We start from the raw sequence: 16,104 nt of genomic DNA on the forward strand, positions 1-16,104 counted from the left end.
ATTGGGATCTCAGCCCCTGCACTTACTGGATGCCTGTGGACCAGTTACCTACCTTCTCCCAGCCTCATTTTCTTCACCCAAAACTGGGGATAACAGTCACTACCTCCTAGAGCTGTTGTGGGTATGAAGTGAGAAAATCCTCTCATGATGAAAGCTTCTGGCCTGACCGTGGCAGGTGTGCAGGGAATGCTGGCTGCAATGTGTGCTGTGATGCTGGAGCTTGGCTTCCGGGAGATTCCATACTCTGGGAACTTGCAAGACAGGTCCTGTCCTCGAACCCCTATTGGATAGACCCTCAGATATTTGTTATCAGGTACTATGTCCTTCCCAAGGTCCTCTCAATTTTTTAAAAGCATTTTTTTTCTTGGGGTAAAATACATACAAAATGTATCATAACCATTTTAAAGTGTGTGATTCAGTGGCATTTAGTATGTTCGCCGTGTTTGTAAAACCATCACCACTACTTGCTTCCGTGGCTTCTTCATCACCCTAAATATGAATCCCGCACCCCTTACCTATGACCACCCAGACCTCTCACCACTGGCAACCACTGATCTGCTTTCTCTCTGTGGATTTGCCTCTCCTGGACATTCTGTATAAATAGAATCATGCAGTGTGTGGCCTTCTGTGTCTGGCTTCCTGCACTTAGCGTGTTTTCAAGGCTCACGCATGCTGCCGTGTGCATCAGTGCTTCATTCTTTGTAAGGCTGAATACTACTCCGTTATACGTATATGCAATATTTTGTTTTTCTGTTCTTCCGTTGATGGACGTTTGGGTGGTTTCCATCTTTGGGCTGTTGTAAATAGAGCTGCTGTGAACATTCATGCACAAGTTTTTGTTTGGACACCTGTTTGCAGTTCTTTTGGGTATACACCTAGGAGTGGAATTGCTGGATCATATGGTAATTCTGTTTTAACATTTTGAGGAACAGCCAAACTGTTTTCCACAGCAACTGTACCATTTTACATCCCTGCCGGCAACGCACGAGGGTTCCAATTTCTCCACATCCTTGCCAACACTTGTTATTTTCCGTTATAAAAAAATCGTGGCTGTCCTAGGTGTGAAGCGGTGCCGCACTGTGGTTTGATTTGCATTCCCTGATGGACCATGACATGGAGCATTCTCTTTCAGTTCCCGCATTCCTGTTTTCTCCTGACCCGGTTCGAGCCTCTCTCACTGTTCTGTTCGCGCTTCTCAACACGTGGCCCCATTTGTCTAGATCCTGTTTAAAACACGAGGCCCCAGGCAGGCCTCCAGCTAGATTGGGCGCAGCCTGGTGTGGGCGACTCCCACTTTCCTGGTTCCAGATATTCGACTTTTTCCTGTTCAGTCTTCTCTGAAAGGCACCACCCCTCCCCAGCCCATGAAGCTTCCCAGGCTCAGATTCTTTCATCCCTGGTGGCCCTGGGGCTCTCAGCCTTATCATCCCCACCGCCCGCCAGCAACCTGTCAGGTAGGACAGGGTGAGGATAGGCACCACCCTGAGGCTGCCGCAGAACTCCTCCTCATCACCTTTGGGGCCATCAGGAAGCCGTCGGGCGTCAGGTCCTGCCTCCTCCAGATTGTCCTGGGAGGCGTTGTAATTACGAGCCTCACTCCGCAGCAACCTTGCTCCCTTGGAGTATGACTTGAAGGCACCGTTTTATGTCTTTTGGGTGGGTTTATGATTTCAGGCCTATTTCTGACTGGAATCAAAGACGGCCCCTCGGTGAAGGAATTTCAGGCATGAACGAGCAGATGTGTGAGGTATTTTGGGGGCAGAGAGTTTGTCCCTGTGCTCCAGAAACCACTCCACCATCTGCCTCTTTGCACAAGGCCCCGCCCATCCTGGAAAAAGAGGGGTCCTCTCCTCCCACTTCAGGGCTCTGTCCTGGGAGGCCTGGTCTGTCTCACCAGGCACTTCCTACGAGTACAGAGTTTGGTCATCTGCCAGCAATCTATCTGCCTAAAGTGTTTATTTACTTTTAAAATGAGACTCAATTCTTATATAATTTTTTTTGGCTGTAAAAAATAAAATAACATAAAAGTATCAGTGAAATGTCTGTGCCCCATTCCTATGCCTCTCTCCCAGCCCCAGGGACCCTCCCAGGGGAAATCACAGGTGGGCCTTGGTATGGATTCAGAATCCTTCCAGGCCTTTCATTCCAATGCAGTCATTTTCCCCCCACCCTCATCTAAGGGCAGCTCCAAAACAGATAACACCAGCAGGCTGAGCGTATCAAAGAAAACGAGGTCAGATGTGCCCTAAAATGATGCTGCTTGAAGTTGGAGGAGCAGGTGGCTTTTTCTCCCCAGGTGGCTCTGCTCAACTCTGGTGTGCAAACTTGAATAGAAGGTGACTGGGGAAGGAAACCTGAGTGCAGAGGGTGGAGGTTTCCAAAGAACCAGGTCCTATGAAAATGGATGGATGAGGGGGAGGAGAGGAAACTGGCATTAGCATTGCCGCTTGATCACCCACCATGGCACAGGATAAGAGTCAGACAGCCACCCAGGCTCAGTTTCTAGCTGGACACTTAACTGGCTTTGCATCTTTCGGCAGGGGTGTTACTGAACCTCCCTGGGTCTCAGTTTCTTTGATTATAAACAGGGTCAGCGCTTAGGGCTGTCGTGAGGGGCTGGTTCTTGGAACAGCCCCTTAGAAGGTGTGTAATGTAAGGGTTGCCGTCCTGGTCTTGCGGGGTATCAGGCTCCAGGCTGGTGCTCTGCTTCCTGTGTCGGCTCAGCATGGCCCCTTGGCCTTCCTTGACAGCCGCGGTGGGCTGTGGCTAGAGCAGGGCTCAGTGGGTCGCATTGCTAAAAATAGGCACCCCATTCCCAGGATGTGTTGTTTAGTGTGTTTTTACCGTGTAAGTGAATAGGTGATGGTTGAGACTTTCTCCTCTCCCAAGACGAGACTATTGTGGGAAAAGTTACACAATTAACGGTCATTGGCACTTCAGCAGGAATTAGTGTCATAGATATTTTGACCTGAAAGGGACCCGAGATGATCCTTGATTGTATAAATGGGGAACTTTTAAGGTTCAAGGAAGGAAGAAACTTGCCAGGCATGTCATACAGCCAGTTAGGGGATGGTCAAGGCTGGAGCCCAGTTCCCCTGATTCTGTCTGTCCTGCCTCATATCCACAAGGGTCTGCTTGCCTCTGCTTGGGGCTGCTGCTTTGGGGTGGAAGGTCGCTTGGGTCAGAGGGCCCACAGGCAGATGGGGCTTCTGGAGGGATGGAGGGAAGTTTGAGGACGGTGTCATGGCTGATGGCTGTTTGGGGCCCCAACTTCCAAGACAGGAGACGGGAAGCATTTGGGGCCCTGGGATCCAGTTTGGTCAGGCCTGGAGATCCAGCTGCTCTGCTTGTGGATGTGACAGCGAGCTGAGAGCAGGGGCTAGCTCTGCTGGGGGTGGTAGACGTTTAGTCGGGTGATCACAGTCCAGGGTGGATGAGGGTGATGGCATGCAGTGTGGAAAGGGCAGTGATGTTTGCACAGGCATATCATCCAGGTGTAGAAGGGAGGAAGAATATGGGGAAAAGCATGGCAAACGCAGGGGCTGGCTAGCTGTTGGTGGGGGGCAAGGGGAGTAGAGGAGAGACCACTCAGGGAGGTGCCTGCAGTCAGGGCTGGCGTCTTCTCAGTACCTAGGCACTGCATGGCTTTAGAGTTGGGGCAGCATTATTAATTGATCGACAGGGTTTTGCTCTTTCACCCAGGCTAGAGTGCAATGTCATGATCGGAGCTCACTGCAGCCTCGAACCTCCTGTGCTCAAGCAGTCCTCCCACTTTGGCCTCCTGAGTATCTGGTACCACTGATGTACTCCACCACACCTGGCTAAATTTTAAATTTGATTTGTAAAGATGGGGTCTCACTATGTTGCTCAGGCTGGTCTGGAACTCCTGGCATCAAGTGATCCTCCTGTCTTGGCCTCCCAAAGTGCTGGGATTACAGGAGCGAGCCACTGTGCCCGGCCACCACGTTTTTATTTGTTACAGGGATGAGTGAGGCATACTCCTCCTTCCTTAATCCCTGGGAAGATAGCCAGCAGGCTTTTGGTGTTCTGTGGGTTTTCCACATGTTTTATCCTTCTTACACTCTCTGCTTCCTGCTAGGTTCTGCCTCAACCAGCTCATCATTCAGCCCTGGTCCAGGCCTGCAGGGGTGAGGGTTTGTGGCCCTGAGGCTTGCTTGGTGGCCTTCTGGCTTGTTGCTGTTGTTACTGATGTTGACCACTAGATGGCAGCAGGAAACCTATCAATTTCTCTCCCAGGTCCATCGAATGCAAGTCAAGCCCTTTGGTCTGGGTGGATCAGCCATCGCCCCTTGATGGCATGGGGACTCAAATTCCACATCTCACTGATTCCAGGATGGGTCTGAGGAAAGGCTGGGATGAAGCCGAGGCAGCCCTCTCAGACGTACCGTGTGTCCGACTCTCCTGTGGCATTCTTGAGAAGTGGCTGTCTCTAGAATGTCAGAAGTAGGGTTCCCACCGTTAGGAAAATCTTTGCCGCATGTTGTGGCTGGGTTTTCAGTATCTTAAAGGGTCCAGAAGTCGAGACACAGTGTCCCTGAGGAAAGTCCTGTTGCTCCCTGAGGAGTCCCTGGCTTGGTAACCTGTGCAGAGATGGAGGGCACTGTGGTGGTGGGACGCAGGGCTCCTGGCCTGGGAGGGACAGCAGCGTGAGAGCAAGGCTGTGCCGCACATCTGCAGTGCTGTGCAGTAACAGCAAACATGTAGGAAGCTCTTCGTGAGCCAGGGATGCCCCGAGTCTTTTGCTTACATTTATTGGTTTCCTCCTCTTGGAGGGGTAGCCCCGAATCCCTCCTAATCAGGTGCAGCTGAGCGGGGGCTTGAATCCAGGCAGGCTGGCTCTGGAGTCCCGGGATAAGTCACGCACCACTCATCATGGGCATTCTTAAGCCTTCGCGGGGGGCTGGACAGTTTGTGTTACAGGTCACGTGGCTCTTCCTGAAATGCCTTGGCTCGTTGGTCTTCCCGACAGCCCCTGTGGCAGGTACTGGGGTATCCTCCTTTCTGCAGATGAGGAAATTGAGGCTCAGAGAAGTGAAGGATGCCTCCAGCATTGCAAAGACAGGACACCAAACCCTGTCATTAGATTCTGAGTCGGGGTGGCTCTCCTTTTGTAGTGCAGTGGGTTTGCATGAGTGGGGTTGGTAGGAGGGAGAGGATCACTCAGATGCCTGAGGTCAGGGCAGCTGTCAGAAAATCTGTTCTGTTCCCAAACCCTCTGTAAGAGGAACGCATGTGCAGGTGCCTGTGGGAGGCTGACGCGCCTGCCCAGCCAGTAAGTAAACAGGAGCTGGAGGGAGAGAGCGTGCAAGAATGAGGAGGTGGTGACCGCAGCCGTCCCCTCCCACCATAGTGTACCCTCAGCTGGAGGCAGGGCTGGGGGCACATTGGCTGGGGACCCACCCTAAGGCAGGGCTGGAGAAACAGCCCCTACTGTGCACCGTGGAGCCGCCAGGTGGTGTCAGCTGCCGGAACCCCTGCCCCGTCCCGTCCTGCTGTGAAGGCTTCGGGTCTGGAAGGGCGGTGTGTGCTTGTGGTGGGGTCTGAATCCCAGTTGGCCTGTGGAGCTACCACTGCTACTCTGGGATCAACTGAGGCAGGGGACTGCGGCTGGGACCCTGTTTCCAATTGGACTTTCTCAGGGGCGGAACCTTCCAAACTAAGGGGCAGCAGTGGATGGTTCCTGAGCTCCTTCTCTTCTCTCTGGGATGGGTGTTCTTGAGGCCTTGGGCTTCTGTCCCCATCCCACCTTCTCTGGGGTGTGGACACAGGGCCCATTTGGGCATGTCAGCTTCCCCGGAGCTCCAGCAGCTGGGTGGCAGGAGTCCACGGGAAGCTGGGTGCCGGCCCTGCCCACGTTTCCCTGGGCCATGCTCTCCTGGCCCCCCGAGGTCTCACCACTCTCTCGCTGGAACGCCTTAGTGTCTGCCCCCAGAGCCCAGGCCACTGTCCTGCCTCCTCACCCTCCCAGAGCCCCGCCTCCTGCCGCCTGCCTCCCATGTGGCTTCACGTCCTGTGGGTTTTGCCGGCTGACCCAGCCCCTGTAGATACGTACTTGCTCTGGGCACCCCATGTCCATGCCAGGCCCAGATTTGGGCCCCAAGGGAGTGCTGCCCCCTGGGTTGCAGTTCAAAGGCTTCTGCTTTCCAGCCAGATGGAGGAGGGCTCTATCCCAGGCTCCAACATCCTGCTTGGCTGGTCTCCCCCGCCCCCTGCTCCAGCTGCGTCCTCCCTGTTGTGCTCCTGGCAGTAGGTTTGCTGAGAGGGAAGGGGGGGATTCCTTTCCTCTTGGCCTGTCCTCTCTCTATTACATCAGCCTACAGCCGAATACCCCTGGGGTCTGGTAAGGGAGGGCTTTTTATTAACTTTTTTCCAGGGGAAATAATTCCACCTCTTGTCACATGGATTGCTGCATGCAGCTCTTCAGGGGGCTTGACTTCCTTCCCTCGTCCCATCCCAGGCCCCTTGAAACTCAAGAGAGGGCAGCTTTGTTTCTTTAAATGGGCTTTGACCTCCGGAAGGTCGTGTGAGGAGTCGGGTGCCTGGGTCCCGCGGTCCCCCTCATGGACTGTGTGACCCCAGGACCACCGTTTCCTCCCCTGGGCCTCAGCACTCGGTTCAGCAGCCTAGGATTGCATTTGTCATCCATGGGTGGTGAGGGGCAATGCCCAGCGGTGCCCGCTCTGGAATGGCGGGCTCTGCCCTTGGGTTTGGTAGCATGATTTTTCCACCCCTGGGCTGGCCCCTCCGCCTGGGGCGGGTGTGGCCAGAGGCTGGTGGCTGGCACACCTGCTAGGGATGAGGCATCTCCTTAGTGCCGAGGAGACGAGAGAGCCCTGGGGCAGGCTGGGAAGTGCAGGGCCCAGCTGAGAAGGAGAATGAGCTCAGTCTCCCCGCGGCGGGTCATTCACCACCTCCCGGAGTCAGTTAGAGGAGGGGCTACTCCAGAGGTGGGATGGGAAGAGGCCCCAGTGCCCAGCTCTGCCCAGTCCTGTCTCCTCGCTGGGCTCTCTCCTCCCGTTGCTTTCTTTCTTTTTTTTGAGACAGGGCCTCGTGCTATCACCCAGGCGGGAGTGCAGTGGGGCAATCATGTGCAGCCTTCACCTCCTGGGCTCAAGTGATCCTCCTTCCTCAGCCTCCCAAGTATTTGGTGTCTGGGACTACAGGCACATGCCACCATACCCGCCATACAAAAAAAAGGGCTTTTTTTTTTTTTTTTTTTTTTTTTGTATTTTGTAGAGATGGGGTTTCGTCATGTTGGCCAGGCTTGTCTCAAAGTCCTGGGCTCAAGTGATCCATCCACTTTGGCCTCCGGCGCCATCTACCTCCTTCCCTTTGCTTGGCTTTCTTTCCATGCCCTTGTCTGACTGCTGGCCGTAGATTCCAAGCCCTGCAGGCAGGGTGGGTCCTGGACCCCGTTCTCTGCCCCTCAGTCCCTGCTGTGTTCTTCTCCGGGCAGGCGGAAAGCTGCACCCCGCTTCCCAGCTCAGAGCCCAGGGCCACAGGCTGTGGACGCCCTGAGGAGGGTTTCTCTGGGCCTACTCCCCCACCCTCCGTGCACGCTGTGCCCCAGCCCCTCCCCAGGGCCCACATCTGGCCCAAGTGCTCAGTTTTCTGGGCTGTAAATTGCCTCCCGCTGCCCCTTGGCATCCTCTCAGGTTTCAGCTTCACGGCTCTTTTGCTTTTGGTGGGGGAGCGGTGTCCGGGGAAGTCTCAGCTTGTTCCCTCTCTTCCTCTGTCTGAGGCCGTGGAGAGAAATCCTTGGCAGTGTTGTTCTCGATCCTTCCGTCCAAGTGTTGGTGAGCTGTGGTTTTTAGCAGGTGGCTGAGTAGGAACCAGTTCTAATTAGATTTCCCCCTTTTCTGTTCACACCTCCCCCTCCACCTCCCCCCCTCACCCTGCCAGAGGCCAGCCTACCCCAAGTGTCCCCTGCTGTGCAGTGGAGGGGCTTGCAGTCGGCCAGCCTGGGGATGGTGGGGTTGGCTGCAGCCTGCGCTGCCTTCTGCTCCTCCTTGAGCTAGCCCTTGGCCTGGTGCTCAGCCTCAGCGGTCCCCTCAACTCCCTGCATCCCCTCAGATAGCTTTGCTTTGCTTTTCTCTTTTCTCTTTCTTCTTTTCTCTTTTCTGTTTTCTCTTTTCTCTCTTTTTTCTCTTTTCTGTTTTCTCTTTTCTCTCTTTTTTCTCTTTTCTCTTTTTCTTTTCTTCTTTTTTTGAGACAGGGTCTTGCTCTGTCACCCAGGCTGGAGTGCAGTGGCGTGACTCCCAGGCTCAAGCCATCCTCCCACCTCAGCCTCCCGAGTAGCTGGGACCACAGGTGTGAGCCACCATGCCTGACCAATTTTTTGTGTGTGTTTTTGGTAGAGACGGGGTCTCACCATGCTGCCCAGGCTGGTCTCAAACCCCTGAGCTCAGGTGACCCACCTCTCTCGGCCTCCCATAGTGTTGGGATTACAGGCAGGAGCCACCGTGCCTGGCCTCAGATAGCTTTTCTGTTTCTTCACAACAGGGGACTCTCTAGCCCCTGCAGCTGACCATCAGGGGCTCAGGCCATTGCCCCCCGAGGAGCATGGCAGCCGTCAGCTCCAGCTGGTCCCTGGGCAGATCCACCCTCCCCACTGCAGAATTTGCTTTGCACCACCGCCTTAACTCGCCCACGCACCTGGGGAAGCCTGCTTGCTTAGGCCTGGGAAGGGTGTCTCAGGGCAGCCACCAGGACAGTCGGGTGCAAGTAATCATCAGGTCCTACTCAGAGTGTGGCCCGCGGACCTGGGCTGATCTGTGAGGAGCTTAAGTCCTGGCGTGGAAAGTGTGCGTTTAGTAATGCTGCAGCAGTTGACCTGGCCCTGACATTTCGGGTTGTTTGGTGTTTCCCAGGGGTAGCTCCAGGGGAGTCTTGGAATTTGGTGGTTGGTACCAAGGCAACTTGTAGGGATTTTTAGTCGACACTGAAGGACTTCTCTCGTCGAGCAAGGTACAGGCCAGTTTGGGTGTTGTTGAAATCTGGAGGAGAGTCGTGTGGTGCGAAACAGGTCACAGCAGGATCATGCACTGGCCCGGGATGGACGGGAAGTAAAAAGCCTGGCGTCGGCCACGGATCAGCTGAGAAGTGCTGCCCTCAGCATCTCAGGCCTGCAGAGAAGTCCCTGCAGGGAAGTTCAGAGGGATTTTTGGATTTGATATGGGATGTTGAGGAGGAGTTTGGGGTTCGATGATGAATGCCCAAAGAAAGTTGAGGATTTCTTGGGGGAATTGGAATGAGGAAGATTCGTAGTTTGATGTGGGAAGTCAAAGGGTAGCTTGGAGTTTGAGGTAGGAGGACTCAGGGATGTTTGGGGTGTGGGGGCCCAGAGGGAAGCCTCTAGCGAGGACACAGAATGCTCTGAGGTTCCTGGAAAAGCCCAAGGAAAGAGTGGGTTCAGGAGTGTGGACCAGGGGAGGCCTGGAGGTGACAGTGGGAGGCTGAGGAGAGATTTGGGGTTTTACTGGCCATGTGGAAGGGCATTTGGACATGTCTAGGTTAAGGACCAAGGGTGTTTTGGGTTATTGGAGAAGGCTGAAGGGAAGCACGGGGGCTGGGTGGGGAAGGGCCGTGGGAAGTGTTGGGATTCATAGCAGGCGAGGGAGGGGGAATTTTGGGTTCCGTGCATGGGACCAGAGGGGAGCCATGAGATTCAGTTAATGAGGACCACAGGGCTTTGGGTCCTCACTTAAGGGGAGGTTTGGGTTTTGCCTTACCCACGGTTAGCTTCCACAGTCCCTGTCGGCTCTCAAATATCCCGTGTCAGGAGGAAGTCTAAGGGAATCTTAACCTGTCCCCTTCAAACCTGCTCCTTGATGCCAGAACCTTCTCCCTCCCTCAGCTTCCCCAACTCTCTCCACTCAAAGGCAGCTGTGGTGTGCTGTGGGAGCACACAGAGATCTGAACTCAGGGTGACGCCCACTGGCTTTTCCAGCCCGTCCCCCCGTCTCCCAGCGTGGTGGTGACGACTCTCTTGCTGGCCTCTGCCAGCTCACCTTCCTCCTGCCCCAGGCCCTGCTCCTCTGAGGCCCACACATCTTTCTAAGGCCAGCAGGAGGCCTGTGTCTTTGAGGAGGCTGTGCGTGACCCCGTCACCCAGTGGCCTGTCCCTCATTCCGTGCCCTCATTTGCCCTTGGCTGTGTCTCGGGTGCAGCTGGCTTGTGTTTTGCCTTGACTCCTCGGTGTGCATGTGTCTCTCCAAGTCCTAGATGGTGGCACCTCAGAGGCTGGGCTGTGTGGTCTCTGTGTTGTATCTTAGTTGCTGGGGAAATGCAAGGCCACTGGTCTGGAGGCTTTTCTCTGAGTTGGGGCCACCCATCCTTAGTCCCCACCCACCAAGCCTGGCCCAGACCTGTTCTGTGGGAGGCTCTTGCTTTTCCCCTTTGCAGGAACAGCTCCACATCAGAACAAGTCAGCTCCTCCCAATGGCAGCCACCTGAGGCTTGGATGCAAGGACCCCATCCCAAGGTGTCCCTATAGTTTCTCCTGTGCCAGAAGCTGACTTTCTCTGTCTGGCGCTTTCCCACGTGGCCGGCAGGTGCATAGCAAGGCTTGGTGTCAGGTATATAAGTGCTTTACCGTGGCCAGGTGCCCACAGGAATCCTGTGTGACAGGTGCCTTCTACGGAGGAGGAGACCAAGGCACAGAGAGGTTAAGGAAGATGCCCAGTATCACACAGACTGAGATTGTCGCCACTCTGCCCGACTGCAGCGGGGGTGACACTGTTGGGCCCAGATGCCCTCCAGAGAGCCCGCTGCCTGCTGTCCTCCCTCACTGCAGCCTTGATTTTATCATGGAGCGTCGCCGCCCAGCCACACCACCGGGCTCCCCACTTGGCAACTGAGTTTCCCCTTTTTCTCTGGCTGGGGGCCCCTCCTCTTTTCCTTGGAAACTGAATGGGGCTCACGTTGGCCCCTCTGTGTGGGCCCCCTCCCCTCCTCTCCCCTCCTCCCTTCCCTGAGAAGGGCTGAAACCATTCCCAGGCTGGCCCTAGATGCAGAACGAGGGCTGTGGGATGAAAGGTGATATATAAATGTAAGGCGATGATTATTTATTTGACAGGGACAGCTGCCTGTGGTAAAAAATGTAATCTAGTAATCCTTTTGTGAAAATCGGATCCGAGGCTCAGCAAGCCGCCTGAAACAGCAAAAGGCCGAGTTCCCTCCCTCCTCACCCCTGCTCCCCGCGCCATGCCCTTACTCACTCCTGGTGGCCCGCATCCCTGCCCCCGGGTGCCTGCGGCGTGTGTCTCCCTGTGTGCGTGCTGCACCTGTGCATGCCTGCTCTTGCTTTTGCTTTTTTGTGTTGTTGTTAACATCCTGCATAATCGTAGTACAACTGTCAAAAACCAAGAAGTTAACATTGGAATAGCGTTATTAACGATGGACTTTATTTAGATTTCACTGTTCCCACGAGCGCCTTCTTTCTGCTCCAGGAGCTTCCATTGCATTTAGTTGTCCTGTCTCCTTAGACTCCTCCATCCTGCTACAGTTCCTTAGTTTCTCTGGATCTTTCATGACCTTGACAGTGGTGAGGAGTGCTGCTCAGTCACTCTGCAGGACGGTTTTCACTCTGGCTCTGTCTGGCGTTTTCTCATGGTTAGACTGAGGTTCTTTGTCTTTGGAGAGACCACCGTGGCCTGGTGCCATGTCCTTCTAGGTGCGTGGCGTCAAGGGGAATGTGATGTCTGTGTGTCTTATTACTGGTGATGATGCCCTGGAGAAGGTGATGTCTGCCAGGTATCTCCAGTATAAAGTGGCCCTTTTTTTCTTTATAATTAATAATATTTATAATTACATTAATTATAATTAATAAACCATTAATGTCTTGAGGGCAGGCACTTTGAAACTGTCCTGGTTTTTTCTCAAACTTCTGCTCACTAATTTTAGCATCCGTCAGTGGTTTTTGCTTGCAACTCTTCTAATTGTAGTGTTTGCCTAATGGTAATTTTCTGTTTCCCTCATTTCTTCTGCATTTATTAATTGGAATTCTCCAGGAAGGAAGAGCTATTTCTTCTGTCCCACTTATTTATTCAATTAGTTATTTTTATCATTACAGACTCATGGATATTCATTTACTTCATTAATAAAAATATATATATAAATGTATGGATATAGGATATATAATAAATATCAAGATATATATTTTATCCTATAGGTTAAAAGAGTTACCGTAACAGTACAATAGATATTTATTTTGTTGCTCAATTTGCTCCAGCCTTGGCTATTGGGAGTTCTAGGGAGCACTTTCAGATTGGCTTCTGTGCCCTTTGATGTGTTCCTATCTTTTTTTTTTTTTTTTAGATGGAGTCTCGCTCTGTCACCCAGGCTGGAGTGCAGTGGCCGGATCTCAGCTCACTGCAAGCTCTGCCTCCCAGGTTTATGCCATTCTCCTGCCTCAGCCTCCCGAGTAGCTGGGACTACAGGCGCCCGCCACCACACCCGGCTAGTTTTTTGTATTTTTTTAGTAGAGACAGGGTTTCACTGTGTTAGCCAGGATGGTCTCGATCTCCTGACCTCGTGATCCACCCGTCTTGGCCTCCCAAAGTGCTGGGATTACAGGCTTGAGCCACTGCGTCCGGCGATGTGTTCCTATCTTTTCTTGAGCTCTTCCTTACTTTTCGGAACAAGATACTCCAGGTCATGTTATGTTTCTCCTGCCTCAGCCCTGGAATCAATCACTTCTCTAAGGAGCCTTGCTTCTTTTTGCTGGAGCATGGTGTTTAGAAACCAAGATCGAGGTGCCAGGTGTGTTCATTGCTACTGGGGTGTCATTGCTTCTAGGTCCTCTCAGAGAACAGAACTAAGAAATAGATATATGCCAACCCAGGCATGGACACATACCTGTATCTCTGTTGTTCTGTTTATTTGTGTTTATATTTACAAAATCATGAGTTTGTGCTGATTTATTTTTATTTTTTATTTATTTATTTGTTTTTGAGACAGAGTCTTGCTCTGTCACCCAGGCTGGAGTGCAGTGGTGTGATCTTGGCTCAGTGCAACCTCTGCCTCCCAGGTTCAGGTGATTCTCCTGCCTCAGCCTCCCTAGTAGCTGGGATTACAGGCACCTGTCACCATGCCTGGCTAATTTTTGTATTTTTAGTAGTGACAAGGTTTTACCATGTTGGCCAGGCTGGTCTCGAGCTCTTGACCTCAAGTGATCTGTCTGCCTCGGCCTCCCAGAGTGCTGCGATTACAGGCATGAGCCACTGTGCCTGGCCTTGTGCTGATTTTTATTAGCTTTTAATATGGTAGTTTTGGAACTGAGAGGAACCTGAGAAATCAAGTCCATATTCCCCCCTCACAGAGGACAGAGCCACCAAGCAGGTTGAGGATCTGGCTGAGATGGCATGGCCAGTACAGGTGGGTTTGGAGCTAGGACTCAGAACTCTGGATACCTGGTGTAATGTCTCCTCACTGCAATGGTACCTCTAACTCCAAGGGCGTGTTTTGATAGTAGGCAGATTTACTGGGTTGAGTAGTGTTCCCCTAAAGTTCATGTTTTCCCAGAACCTGTATATATGATCTTATTTGGAAATAAGGTCTTTGCAGATGAAATCAAGTTAAGGTGGGGGTAACACTGGGTTAGGGTGGCCCCTAATCTGATGAGTGGTATCCTTATTTATTTATGAGACGGAGTCTCGCTCTGTTACCCAGGCTGGAGTGCAGTGGTGCGATCGTGGCTCACTGCAACCTCTGCCTCCTGGGTTCAAGTGATTCTCCTTCCTCAGCCTCTCGAGTAGCTGAGATTACAGACGTGCCCCACCATGCCTGGCTAATTTTTGTATTTTTAATAAAGATGGGGTTTCACCATGTTGAACAGGCTGGTCTTGAACTCCTGACCTCCAGTGATTTGCCTGTCTTGGCCCCCCAAAGTGCCGGGATTATAGGTGTGAGCCACTGTGCCTGGCCGATGAATGGTATCCTTATAAGAGGGACACAGAAACACACAGGGAAAGCACCATGTGATGACAGAGACGGAGGCACAGGTTGGAGCGATGCACCTGCTAAGGATTCCCAGCAACGATCAGAAGCTAGAAAGAGTCCAGGAAGGATCCTCCCTGAGAGGTTGCAGAGGGAGCCTCTGCCAGTGCCTCAATTCTGTACTTCCAGCCTCCAGAACCGCGAGACTGTACATCCCGACTGCTGAAGCCTGCCAGCTCGGGGTACTTCGCTGCAGTGGCTCCAGGAATCACACGAAGTGGTTTCTAGTGGGGGTTGCAGGCGCGGGCAGCTTCTCTCAGGCTCCTGCCTGAAATCATCGTCTCTCACATCTAGGTAGCCCTGGGCTATGCCCTGAGAAGTGAACACAGAGGCATTGCTAGCATGTCAGCCACGGCCAGGTGCCCCTTCAGCGAGGCTTGTGTTTGGGCAAAATTAGAACCCCAAAAGCTTGTATTTAAACCGTAGCTGCTGATGATATTTGTCCCTTTTCCCTATTTTCCCAAACCTTTATGTTATGAGGATAATCTGATCGTCTAATTGTGTTTCTTAGCATTTAATTGGACTTAAATCAGTTGCATTGCTTTGTTTCCTTGTGTGGAGAGCTCAAGGGCACCTCCCAGGAAATGTCCCTCCTTGATTTCACACATCAAGGTCATTCCTAGGGCTCCTTTTTCTTCCCCTCACTCCCTTGTGAGCACACGGTGCGTGCAGCAGCCCTCGGCGTCCTCTGGTGGATGACAGGTTTGTCAACCGCTTGGACCGTGAGGCCCTCTGGTCAGGACCGTGGCTGCCCTTGCATCCACCTCTAGACTCTTGAGCACATCCACAGCTCTCAGTGCCAGCTCAAGGCTCTCTCTCGTTATGTCCTCCCTGGCTGCCAGTCCACGGTGCTCTTGCTCTTCCTTGGCAGTGCTCTTGTTTGGGAAATGACCTTTCTGTGTGAACTTGTTTTGACGTGCCAGCTTGATGAAGAGCTCCTCCAGGGGAGGGGTCCTCCCGTCCCTAGGAAGTGTTCAACTAGAGTTTGCTGTGGATTTCCTCCTTTTTGATACCTGTGGGCAGAGAAGCACCCACCTCAGTACATCTTGCTGAGTTTGGGGCGGAAGACTCTCAACTGCATATGGGGAAACTGAGTCCCAGGTGAAGAGAAACCAGCTCGCCACCCTGCCTTCTGATAGCACATACACAGTGAGGGCAGGAGAGCAGGGACCAGGTGTCTGAAGCTTCCCGGCAGTCCTCTCTGCCAGGATCATCCTGTCCTGCTCATTCCTCATTTTTCTGTCCAGATGGCTGGGGGAAGGCATGGCTGGCATCAGCCAAGGTGATACATGACCACATGGGGCTCAGAGCAGAGAGGGCTCAGACCGTTAGGGGTGTCAGGCTGAGAAATCGGAAATTAAAGGCCTGGCGTGGTGACCAGCAAAACCTCCCTCAGTGCAGGGTTCCGAAGTCACCTGTGGTGGGTTTCATTAGCACGGGCACAGGGGAGGGAAGGCCGCTTGGCAGGCAGAAGAGACAGATGGGCTGCGGGCACTGGCTTGGCCTTGCGAGCGAGCCACGGGGCACTCGGGGCTTGGCGGTGGGCTTCCACCATTAGGCTCCTGCAGGCACAGGCATGAGGACCCTTTGCCCACTTTGAGGCTGTGAACTCCCCCGGCAAGCCCACTCCCCTCCTGGACCTCAGTCTTGTCATCTGTAAAATGAGAAGATTGGGCCGGGGATCTTTGAGGTCTCTCTGGCCTTGACAGCCTAGATTTATGACCTGTGGCCGTCGGGAGAATGGTGTCTAGGTTTGTGGCCAATGGCAAAGGGGCAGGAGGGCACTGGGATGCGGGGTCGGGGGATGGAGCCCATTGGAGGAGGACAGCTTCCCCTGAGTGTCTCTTGGGGAGCTTAGGGCGGGGAGACTGTGTGGAGATGGTGGTCTCTGAAAAGAGGACTTTTCTTTCTCCATCGTCCCCTGACAGTTCGGTTTTCATTCTGTCCACCCATCTGTCTACCCTCCGTCTCTCCTACAAGTATCTGTGGAGCATCTCCTGTGCAGGGAACACAGCAGTGCACGAGACAGAGGTCACTGCTTTCATGGAACCCAAGGTCCAGTTGATGAAGACAGGCATTAGACAA

At 53.2% G+C, this 16,104-nt stretch overlaps 2 protein-coding genes across 3 annotated transcripts in view; both read left to right on the plus strand.

Annotated features, from left to right (window-relative positions):
* Positions 1-16,104, plus strand: part of TSPAN9 (tetraspanin 9) — a 209,456-nt gene that overhangs the window by 54,964 nt on the left and 138,388 nt on the right. The window lies entirely within an intron of this gene.
* Positions 15,697-16,104, plus strand: part of TIGAR (TP53 induced glycolysis regulatory phosphatase) — a 1,172,566-nt gene continuing 1,172,158 nt past the window's right edge. The window contains exon 1 of the mRNA XM_050750185.1: positions 15,697-15,700. The gene's annotated coding sequence lies outside the window, so the exon portion shown is untranslated. The remainder of the gene's footprint in view (positions 15,701-16,104) is intronic.

This window comes from Macaca thibetana, chromosome 11 (assembly GCF_024542745.1).
Source record: "Macaca thibetana thibetana isolate TM-01 chromosome 11, ASM2454274v1, whole genome shotgun sequence".
Classification (NCBI taxonomy): Eukaryota; Metazoa; Chordata; class Mammalia; order Primates; family Cercopithecidae; genus Macaca; species Macaca thibetana.